We start from the raw sequence: 12,982 nt of genomic DNA on the forward strand, positions 1-12,982 counted from the left end.
ATTCACCCTGGCACTAAATCCAAAGAAACGAAAACGTCTCGAATCACAGACTTTTCCTCTTTTATATTCGGACTTTTAACGCTTAATCAAGGCTCCTGAATATTTTCATACATGTAACATTCAACATATCGCCCAAGATGTTAATCTAGAACATCAAATAAATATTTACATTTCATAATTACACTAATAGCAACCATGCTGACAATTTCCTTATTAAATCTCTGGGAACATATGCGCCTATTTTATTTTTGCCTGCAGTGGTATTTACCATACTTCAGTATTCCACGAATCATATGCTGCATGAGGAGTGTCCACAACGCCGTTGTTGCTACAGGGTGTCTATTGAAGATCTTCCGCGCCGCAAACTAATCTGAACCACACTGAGGTGACTTAAAGCACGGGATAGCACTAAACACGTGTACAGATGGGGGCAGTATGGCGCACACAAGGTACAAAAGAGCATGGCTTCTTCGCCTTCAGCGACTGTCTTCAGCTTGTGACTAAGTCAGTTCGACTCTACACGACAGGAAAACCATGGCTTGTTCACATGAGTGCCTATTTCTGTTGGTACGAGTTGATAGGATGATCCAAATGAGGCGTAGGCCCCACGAACCCCATATGCAGTGGACAGAGTCCTGTATTTCAGCTGAACTGGAGATCGTTACTGTCGTCTACTTGGAGACAGTTTCCTGCCATTCATAGAGTTCATGTTCTCTAACAACGGAACTGTTATGGCTCAAAATGTGCCAAGTCATCGGAGCACTATTGTTCGCGATTCGTTTGAAGAACATTCTATACAATTCAGGCGAATAATTTTACCACCCAGGTCTCCCAACATCTATCCCATGGAATGTTTATGGGACATAATCGAGATGTCAGTTCGTGCACAAGATCTTGCACCGACAACAGTTCTGCTATTATCGACTGGCATAGAACCAGCATGGCCCAGTATTTCAACAGTCGTTTCCTACAAGAAGTGTCTTTATCTTTTTTAACATTGTTATAAGTGTAAAGTAAGAGAAAAGTATGCCAAATGATGGATTAAGCTTCCAAGTCTCTAGTGTAATATTATTGTCTTGTTGTGTGTGACATAAGAAAGGAATAAATTGCCTGCACCGCCAGTGTAGAATACGTTACTAGTTGCAGTAACTTAATTATTGATTAACGTGTATGTTAACCAACAACTGAACAAGCGTCAGTATACGAACATATGCGTTCATGTGAATGTGATTCTGCACCATTTGTTGTGTTGCTGCAAGTGCTGCAGCACCGTAAATTTGGATGCAGTAAACCTGAAAGTATGATACTCTCAGGAACGTCGATTAAGTTTATTTCAGCAAAACAGCAAATACTTAAAGACTGAAAATCTGATGACAATTCATCAACGCTCATTTGAATGCTACGTAAATTATACTCAACTAAGCAAGAATGTTGTCTTCACTTAATAATAACAGAATAAAGAAATCCGTGTGATAGCTGACATTCAATATTGTTATGTGGATAGTCAGAGAAGATCTTTGGATATGTCAGGGAACCCCAGCGAGTTCAGTTCTGATGTCTGTAGTCTCTCACTTGAGTTGCACTTCGGGAAATGACAGAACGGGTTGCGATCGCAAATGGGTAGGAAAGAGGAAGGAAGAATTTCAATACGACTCGCGCATGATGGAACCTGAATTTCGGAAACCAACTTTCTCTGACGTGTTTTCAAGTTAAGACCTGAATCGGCATTGCTTGACCGGGCCCCATCAGTTTTCTGGGCATTTGCTGTTTACCACAAATGGCCTCTGGGAAACATAAATTTAATTTCCGAATTTAATCATCACAATAGCTCTTTCTCTACAATGGAACAACGTAGGTAATCAGTTTTGTGCTCAGTCTTATTTTTTTACCTCTCTTTCTTTGTACAAACAGCCATTCCAAATTTTTTTAAAAACAAGACGTAACGAACGACCGAAAGACATACCAAAACAGTTTCCTTGGAAGTCTGTTATTGAACACAAGTGACGTATATCATAATGTTGACTTACGATTCTACCTTAGTTGTTGGTCACACACACTCAACAAATGCAATATAATTGTACAAAACTAGTGGGGTACTTAATTATGGTCTTCCATGTGTAACATAGACACAAGACAGCCAAGTGTTGTAGAAATAGATTGGGTTGTCTCGAAAGTTCGTTCGCTTTCGTGACAGTGGAATCACACAGAACGCCTGAGAAGACACTTCCCTGCACACAGCTATGGCACAGAGTTTGCCAGTTTGTCACCTCATACACTTCACACATAAGGTCGGGTATAACATAACCAAAATACGGATCGATTTTGTAAACAAACTGTTAATTTCATGCAGGGTATATCGCTATTTTCGACGACATATTGCCTTTTCTCCGATAATTTGTAAATGCCTTTTTTCGAAAATGTTTGGTGTTTTTGAGGTCTGTAGTTCTCGAAGGAGTTTAGGTATTAGCCATTGAGGAAATTCTTCTGGGAACGGAGTAGATGAAATTCGGAATAGGCAATGTCCGGTGATTAAGGTGGTTGGGCAACACATCCCGAAGGAAAGAACTCAGCTTTTCATGGGCCACCATAGAGATATGTGGTCTGTCGATGTTGTGGTGAAACTTGACATCTTGTCCAAAATCCGATCATTCAATGGCTGCCTTGCGGCGGTTAAACTGCGAACACTACATCTCTGAAGTGATAGTCTAATTCGGACGAACTTTGTAATACAAGACTTCTTTGCAATTCCACCAGGCGCATAGCTGAATCTTTCCGAGAAGCATCCCTGGCTTCGGAACCGATAGTGGTGGCTGCCATTACACGCGCCACGATTTATTCTTCCGGGCGTTGTTGTACTCGATCCACTTTTCATCTTCAATTACCAGTCATTAACGAAAAGGAGCATTGTGGCTGCGTCTCAATAAGAAGCCACAGACGCTCACGCTGTGAATCAAATTCGCTTCTCTCAGTTCATGAGGAACCCACGCATCGCGAAAATTTACGAACCCAGCTTCAAGTTCCTGGCTGCAGCAGCACGACCGTCATGGAGCTCCAATGCCAACACCCGCGTTGTCATTTGTGGATTATTGACTATCATATCATTAAGCCACCGCACATCTGTAAACGTTGGCCGACCAGATCGGATGTTGGTCTCTTAGGGACAAATTCAAGGTTGCAGTCGACTAAACCACTTCTGACTTGCTCGAGCCATTAGTACATCTATCCATTATACAGCACAATTCTTCTCCCTGCACTGTGAGGCGGTTTTACCTATACGATAGTGAAACAGCGTAAGATAGTGCGTAAGATATGAGTATAGTACTCACTACCAGTTACCTATAAAAGCTGTGCGAATCTTATGTATGCATGGTATCGTGAGCTGGCAGAGAGGCAGGAGTGTTAAATGGAACTGACATGCCGAATATTTATCGAGTTTCCGGTATCACTGCGTTCACATCGACTGTACAATAGATGTTCATCTGCAATGTAAACATTGCTAATTCCAATAAACATACGCTCTGCATTCGAGATTACTGCAACCATAATCTCCGTGGCGATAGCATAGTTTTGATATTGCTCTCCTTCAGTAGGTTTGTGTGATGCCATTTCTTTTACTGCTTCTGTCATTCTGGTTAAAAAAAAAAAAATAGAACCAATTTTCGTCTATGAAAATTTTTTTTTTCTAGAACAGCCTCTCCGTCCTAACGAAAGCGTGCATCAGTTGGGATACAGTTCTTTCCCTTGCCCCTTTATTCTGGTCAGATAAAGTTGTTCGTAATCAAGCTGTGCAAACATATGAGTATCCCAGCTGTTGAGTAATCGTTATCACGCTGCCTTTACTGAGTGAGGAATTCAACTTCTAACATTGGTGATATCCACCGTTGCATCACCGTACACAGTTGTCAGTCCTTCGTGAATACGAATGGGCATTTTACAGTAGACAGTTGCCAGTTTTTCATGAATACGAATGGGCGTTTCACCTTCTGCATTCAAAAACTCTGTCACACAACGTGCCTAATACGGACATCTATGATGGCCATTTTGCAAGCGACTTTAATGTAGGCATCTGCTGACGCAGGAAGTTACTATGGCAGTAGTTTGTAAAAAAATTTAGTAATGGCGCAACATTAATTAGTTCACTTCCTAAACTGTATTCAAAGAGGACAAAGCAGGTAGCATTCATTCTAAAATGACCTCATAATTTATACCTCATTGCTTAATGATAAAAAATTCTACTTCTCTTTTATAAAAATCGACAATATTCTTGTAATCATATTTTGTGGTTCCGAAAATCACCGTGTTCAGTACACATGAAATATGAATAATAACGTCTCGCGTCACCGAAAATTTTATGTTTTATTAAGTCACACAACGCATTTCGGATCCAGTGTGCTCATTAACGTTTTACCTAACCTTTTGCTCAGCCCTTCACTCAATCTAAGCCGTTCTTTTATTGGCATACATGAAATGGTTCAATTGCCATGCAACCATCTTATCTATAAGCTTCCTCTTATCAAATTCAATTATGGTGCGAATGTTTAAATGATTCAGTCCTTTCTTACTGTTACAGGCCATTAATAATAGATACCCTGTGCTTTGTATTAATCATATTAGAAGCCAGAGAGCTATTTTACTGGTTGCTGTTATTAAATTACTTTCTCAGGTCATTAATTGTATTTTTGTAAAACAGTGAGATATTTTGTGTAATACATGATAGTCAGGAACACTGTTTCCAAAAGTATGTGGACATTTCGATTTTAAATCCCATTACGACTTCACGAGCTTATTTGTAGACTTGTCTAGTTATACTTTTTGAGTCTACAGATACGATGAGCACCGCCTTTCTCTATAATCAGAAAACTACTCATTATTTAACTTTAGGAGATGTTTTTGCTGTGTGCTTACCTACTATTTTTCTTTAGAATATATAGCTACTGATGTTTACCACCATTGCGCGTATGTTAAGTATGTGATTCGGTGAATATCACGTTAATCATATGTGGTAAGATCACATATGCAGCTGTATACAGGGTCATAAATTGTCGTATAGCTTAACACATCAAGACGTTACTTAACTACTTATAGTAGCAGCTTATTCATACAACACAGCGCACTCCTTGAAACGTTTGCTTTTCACCGAGATGATGTGAAATATGCGTTCCTGTTGTGAGAGGGTTACATGTTAACCTTATAAATTCTCAATTTAAACGATGTCGAAGGAGATGAAAAATAATGGAAAACTTCCAAAAGGGTTCTGTCAGACTATTTTAATATCTTTAATGTCAGCAAACGCAGATTGCTTATGGTACAACTGCACAGCATTTAATTCTGCGCCCACACATTCTTCTATATCCCGCAGATAGAGCATCATTTGAGATGATCAAAATGATGCTTTTTATATAGTTCCAGATAGTAGCGCTATAAAACAGCATAACACATGAAAAGTGCTAATTGAAACGGCTATTTTTTTAAATTACTGAAATAACCATCAGTAGCGGAAGGTTTGATGTGTTAAGTTTAGCCCATACGTTGTGCAATATCTTGCCCACGCCCAAGACGATTTTTGTGAAGAGACAGAACTGCAGGCAAGCTTCGCGGAGAGTTTTGACGGATCCTATCTGTCGATATCAAGCGTGCCGTTTTCCACTAACATGCAGACCCCGTCTTTGGGTTCCGAGCCCAGTGTGTATGTTACATCGGTGGATTTTCGTGATTTATCCGGGATGCCAGGACTGTGCTGCATGCTCAACACACCAGATATCACAGGCGACATATTTCTGTAGTTTCGACTATGTGTCGTAGTAAGTAGTGTGTACAGTGCAGCACTTTTAGGCATTTTTTCTTATGGTGAATTTTTGGATTTTGTAACTATTTATGAATGTTGAGTAGTAGTAGTAGAGGGGTTTGTGGGCGCACGACAGCAAGGTCTTCAGCGCCCGTGCAGCATCATAGTGAGACGGGTGTCAAGAAAAAAAAACCTCAGAACATTGACATAAAACGGAACATAAAACACAGGGAACAATCATTGAAAAAATGTGCTCACCCACACCGAAGCGTGGGACGAAGCAGGGCGTCAGCAGTAAAACATGGACAACACAGGAAGAAAATGGTAGAGGGAGCTAAAACAATGTAGCAGATGGAAGGGGCTGGCTGACCACAAGGAAAAAAGGGAGGAGTCAGCCACTCCGCAACACACTAAAACCTCCAGCCTAAAAGTTTAGGCCAGAGTCCAGACACATCACAAAACTTAAAAACCCTAGACACACACGCCTCATCGTTAGCTAAAACACAAGGTAGAGCCCCATCAACTTGTGCTTCTGCCCATGCATCACGGTATAAAATGCAGTCTGTTAAAATGTGCCGGACAGAGATTGGCACACCACAAGCATCACAAAAAGGAAGATCCTCCCGCCGTAATAAATAGCTATGCGTCAGATAACAGTGCCCGATCCAAAGACGTGTGAGGGTCACCTCTTCCCGCCTGAGCAGCCGGCAGGAGGAACGCCACGGCCGAGTGGTTGACTTTACCGACCGCAGTTTATTGGCTGTCACCGCCAGCCATTCGTCCTCCCACAACTCCATGCACTTCCTGTGGAGTGCAGCGATGACCGACTGCAAGGGAATAGGACAATGGACCACATCCTGCGCTCTGCAGGCCTCCTTGGCAGCCCGATCAGCCTGTTCATTGCCCCATATGCCGACATGACCAGGCACCCAGCAGAAGGATACCTCTTTACCCCGCTGTTGGAGCAAGTACAGTTGGTCATGTATCAGCTGGACCATCTCCTCAGTCGGGTATAGGTTCTGCAGTGATTGTAAGGCACTAAGAGAATCGGAGCAGAGAAGAAATCGATCGCCCCGAACACGACGCATCTGCTCCAGTGCCTTCAGGATCGCGTGGAGCTCCGCTGCGAAAACGGTATATTCAGCAGGGAGGCGAATCCGGGTAACATGATCAGGGAACATCACAGAACAGCCAAGGAAATTCTCCTGTTTGGAGCCATCAGTGTAAACGACAGTGAAACCGTGATGCACATCTAAAATGTTAAAAAACACTGACTGGAATGTAAAATCTGGTGTGCCACCCTTCTTAAAACGAGTCAAATCCAAAATAAGGAAAGCTTGTTGTACAGCCGCCTCCAGGAGGGCAAGGTTATCGAAGGTGGAACGAAACCTCCTGAACCCACACTGAAAGCGACTAAGGAGTTGCCGGGATTCTAACATCCAGACAAGGCGGCGGTTGACCATCCGCTCCAAGGTCTTCCCTATGCAACTAGTGAGGGCAATACTACGGTAGCTACTTGGGCTCGTGCGGTCTTTCCCAGGTTTTAAAAAAGGGATTAAAACTGCCTCACGCCACGCGTCAGGAAAGTGACCCGACGCCCAAAAAGTCATTAAAAAGTGCGAGGAGGAGTTCTCTGTTGCGCATTGTGAGGTGCCATAGCATACTGTAATGGATCCTGTCGTGACCAGGGGATGTGTCACGAGCTCCAGACAATGCAGAATCCAGCACCCACATAGAAAATGGGCAGTTGTAAGCTTCAGGAGAGGTGGATTGGAAGTTCAGACTACATCTCTCAGCAACCGCTCTATGGCGCTGGAAACCTGGATCCTGACTGGTTGTTGCAGTAACGGTGGCAAAATACTCTGCCAGAGTCTGGGCAATGTCTCGCGGCTCCGTGTGGAGAGTGCCATTAGTCATTACAGCAGCTATGGGGCACCTCCCTCCTCTGCCAGAAATGCTCCGGATGGTCTCCCACACAATGGAACGTTTGGTGGAACGATTAATGTTGTTCAGGAACGTTTGCCACGACCTCTTCTTGCTCTCACGAATAATGCGGCGACATCTTGCCCTCGCCACCCGAAAGGCTGCAAGATTCTCTATGAAAGTTGAGGCGAAGTTAATATACACGACAAAAGGAAGAAATTTGGGGCAGACACCGACGACTTATACACCATGCGCTCATACATTTCTCAAAAGAAATATCGGTGAGTGGATTGCCGAATATCAGAACACTGCCACATGGGTCTGACTCAGAAATGTGGGAACTCCTTTGAGATTATTGAAATGACTATATGCTAGGAAGACGGTGCTCTTGACCCTTTGTAACTTCAAATACCAGTAAAATAATGATCAGAGTGCAAACAAGGAGTTCCTACTGTTGATGAAATTCGTATGTTTCTACTTTTAGCATTTAGTATCCCGTGGAAAAAACCTGATTTTTACGCAAGGTACTCAATATCATCTGTGATGGGTTGTAACAGGGTTTCTAGTAGTTGATATTTCCTTCATCTGGAGCATTAGTAGCAATTATTCTTGGGATTGATCTCGTACCTTCAGGCTCCAATAATACAGTGCGTCACAGTCAAGTGTTACATCTTACTATTTTCTTGCTACATAGAGGCATCATCTTTACGTTCCTGCTTTACGCCGCTGTAGATTATGTTGAAGACGTCTACAATTTAATTCCAGATGTTTCCTTGTGGGTTTCCGTAATTTATGAAAAATCTATTTCTTGTTCTTTCAAATATTTAGCAGATTCGACATTCATAAGATCAACTCCCTGGCGTACAAGGAGGAAGATTTCCCAGATTCATTAAACCATTGTTTCTTGCTACTGTTTCTCAACCATGTCGTATCCCAGTTATCCGTTCTGTTCCCGAGACTAGTCTGGGTACTCCAAGTACGTTTACTCTGTCTCTGAGTGGGGTACTGGCCCATCGCTGGTATAGGAATTTTCCAGCGTGTGATCCTACCACCCACTACACTTTCATTTAGCAGCTGATTTTGTATATATGAAGGGTTTTTTTTTTTTTTTGTATTGTGCTTAGCAAACCAAGTCGTTTTGATACCGTAGTGATCATTGTTTAAACCCATAAAATATGTTGTGCATCTTGGTGAACCAGTGACGATGAGTTTGTCAAACAAATCTGTGAACATATCAGACTTATCAATCGTATTATGTGCATCAGTTGTGGAACTCAATCCCAGACCAATTATTTACGTAAAATTCCCATACGTTCATGATTATTGAAAAATCATGATTTAAAGCGGAATTAATCTTCTAGGGACCAGAGGTGGAGCAGGAGAAATTTTCATATCGCAAACGGTCGACTACAGTGTGGAGAGGCCAGAGTATCGTGTTTCGTCATTTCATGATACTAATTTAAGTAATTGTACATATGAATTTTCTCTGAGTTACTGGATATTGTGAAGCTTAGATTATACCTGTATCATTTCGTAAAAGTTAGTGAATTAATAAATTACATTGCAAGAATTTTTTCCAGATCTTAATTGTCTCCTCAACATGTTGGTGAGGTAGATTTTTGCCATTGGTTTCCAGCATGGTACACGTTCGGTTGTGAATTTTTTTTATTAATTATTAAGATCGTCTGGTGTGTGATACTGGACATGTTTGTGAATGTAGGTTTTATTATAACCATACTTTGATTGATATTTCACTTATGAACAGAAATGCATGAGGTAAAGCATAAGGTCAATACCAAGGAAATGGATGGGAGGAACTGAAAAAATTATCAGTAGACAGAGCAAGATTTCAATCCTTTATTGCAAGCCTATGCTGTATTATTATCTCATTTTTTCCATTTGCTTATCTAACCTATCTTTTTCTGCTGTGTCGGCACTCTGAGCACTATTCCAATTATTTTTTTATCTATTAAATATTATCTCACATTTACCACAATCCTAAGAACGTTTTAGATTACATACGTAAACCATTCTGTAGCTTTTAAAACTGAACAGGTTTCTTTTTTCATCCAACTTGCTTGACGCTCAACTCACATGTAACTCGATTAATTTTAGTTCTGCTAATACTTTCGATGACATAAATGTCACGGCGTTATTGACAAAGTTGTTACTGTGTTGAACGATAAATCCTAATAAAAACAACTTTTGGAATGTAAAACGACAGCAATTCATTATCATTCACTTTTTTGAAATGGGGCACTAGCATCGTTAAGTAGAAAATAGGTATGTGTAACGTACAATACCATAAGTAGCACCTTTTCAGAACAAAGTCAATTACACGTGAAGAGAAATGCTGATTACTAGAAAAGGAAACTAATTCATAATAAAGAGTCATACATAAAAATTCGAAGATCTTGAAACAAATGAGTTATGTATGTTCATCTGATAATGTAATGTTAAATTTGGCTATTTCTGAAGCACAGCTAATTTTGTGTTCAGTTAAGTAATTAGATAGATTTGGTGTACTAAGTTAATGATGAGCATTGTTGAGATTTTGCACAAAGCTGAGAAGTAAGGCTGAGCTGATGTAACAAGGCTTTTGTAAAATTATAGAATTACAAAGATATGTTTGGAAAATAGATGAATTGTCTTATGATCCTGGAGATAATAGTGTCTCATACAAGAAAATTATAAAGTTTTGAATATTGGATAATTATTTCAAATATGATGTTAACTCTGCTATGATATTTATGTTTGGGTTAGCAAGAAATACTCATGAAATGTAGAACGTTGCATGCTTTCAATCATGTGACATATATTTACTTAACGTGTACTTGATTAACTTGAGTGATCGAAGGATTGGTTATTGAGAAGAAAGATATGAACATGGCAACTATGAATGTGTTTGTACAATGAAAAACGGTTGGAATGTATAGTAAGAATGGTGAATTAATGATAATTAATTGAGGATTATATTATGATAAAATTTTATTGCTATCTGTATGCTACTATCAATTGCAGTAGTGAAGGTACATGTAGTAATAGACAATAAGAGAAGGAAATATTAATGATAAATTAGTGAGCTTTAAGGGAGACCCACCTCATCGTTCACTAAAGATGATCCCCTTATGCTAACGACCTTGAGTTCACCGGGTGGCTTGCCTGTCTCATCGATACAGATGAGCACACCATAGGTACAACGACAGTGGAGGGATATCTGTTGAGAGATTAGATAAACATATTTCTCCTGAAGAGAGGGCGCTGCCTTTTCAGTATTTGCAAGGGCAACATTCTTGATGATTGACCGATCTGGCCATGTAACTACAACCAAAACGGAACTGCTGCGTTTTTACAGTGAAACAGCTGAAAGCAAGATGGAATTATGGCTGTAATTTTTCCCGAGAGTATGAAAATCTAATTTCTGGTTAAATGATGAAGGCATTCTCTTGCTTAAAATATTTTAGAAGTAAAAGAATTCCCCGCTAGACCGCTGGATGGAGACTATTCAGGAGGAAGTCGTCATCTAGAGAACGAAAACTGTCATTTGATAGATTGGAGAGTGTAAAATTAGACCCTTTAATCAGTTAGGCTAGAAAATTTAAAAAGACTGAAGTTAGATATAGTGGCAATTAGTGAAAGTCAATGACAGGGAAGCAGCACTTCTGTTCAGGTAAATTCAGGGTTATAAATACAAAATAAAATTGCGTAAAGGAGGAGTAGGTTTAATAACGTATAAGAAAATAGGAATGCTCTTAACCTACCATGAGCAGCATAGTGAGCACATTATTGTAGCCAAGATAGACACGAATGCCACGCTTACCACAGAAGTACAAGTTCGTATGACAACTAGTCCTGCAGATAATGAGGAGATTGTGGAAATGTACAATGACATAAAAGAAGTTATTCAGATAGTTAAGAGAGAGACAAAATTTAATCATGATGGGGGATTGGAATTCGATAGTAGGGAACGAAGAGGAAGAAGCATTCAAGGTGAATATGGGTGGGGGGTGGAATGAAAGAGAAATAGCCTAGTAGAATTCTGCACAGAACATGGTTTAATCACCTGTAACATTTGGATTAAGAGTCGGGAAAGAAGAATGTATAAATGTAAGGGAACTGGAGACATCGTAAGCTTGCAGATTAATTACACTATGGTATGACAGAGATACCGAAAACAGCTTTTAAATCGTAAGACAATACAGGGGGCAGATGCGAATTCTGGCCACAATTAGTGCCTATCGACTATAGGCTGAAAGTGAAGAAACTGCAAGAATGTAGGAGCTAAAGAACAAGCTACCTGTTGAATGAACCACAAGTTGTTGAGAGATTCATAGGCAGCTTTAGGCAAATATTGACTATACCAGGGGAAAGGGAAGAAGTAAACGAGGAATGGATAGTTACCAGAGATTAAATAATGAAGAGACCAGAAGATCAGATAGGCATGGCACAACTGAATTCAGTTGATTAATGAAGAAAATATAAAACTGGAGCAAATGAACTAGGCGGAAGGGAATACAGACGTCTAAATAATCAGGATGACAGGAAGAGCAAAATAGCTAAGCAGGAATGGCCAGAGGACGAATGTAAGGATTTAGAAACATATACTTCTAGGAGAACGATGTATACCGTGTACAGGGTCCTTTGGAGAAAAGAGAAGTAGCTGTGTGTTTATCGACAGCTGAGATGGAATACCAGCCCTAAGCAAACAACGGAAAGCTAAAAGATAAAAATACATGGATGGTCTGAACTTCAAAACATTGTGAATTGCTGCAGAAATGGGAGAGCCAACGAAGACCAAACTCTTCCATTTCGTGTGAAAGATGTATGAGACATACGAAGAATCCTCAAACTTCAAGACAAATAAAATAATTGCAATTTCAAAGAAAGCAGGTGCTCACAAGTGTGAATATCGCCGTACTATGAGTTTAATAAGTCATGGATTCAAATAACTAACACGAATTCCTTACATAAGAATGAGAAAACTGGTAGAAAGAGTCTTTGGAGTAGATCAGTTTGAATCGACAAGAAATGTATTAACACATGTGGCAATACTGAGCCTCCGGCTTACCTTAGAAGATAGTTTAAGGAAAGGCAACCCTCTTTTTATAGCATCTGGAGACATACAGAATTTTTTGTCATTGCTGAAGGCAACCCTCTTTTTATAGCATCTGTAGACGTATAGAAATTAATTGACATTTCGAATGTAGCAGAGGTGAAATACAAGGAGTGCAAGCCTATTTAGAACTTTTACATAAACCAGACGGCTGCTGCAAG

Source organism: Schistocerca piceifrons, chromosome 8 (genome assembly GCF_021461385.2).
Source record: "Schistocerca piceifrons isolate TAMUIC-IGC-003096 chromosome 8, iqSchPice1.1, whole genome shotgun sequence".
Lineage (NCBI taxonomy): Eukaryota > Metazoa > Arthropoda > Insecta > Orthoptera > Acrididae > Schistocerca > Schistocerca piceifrons.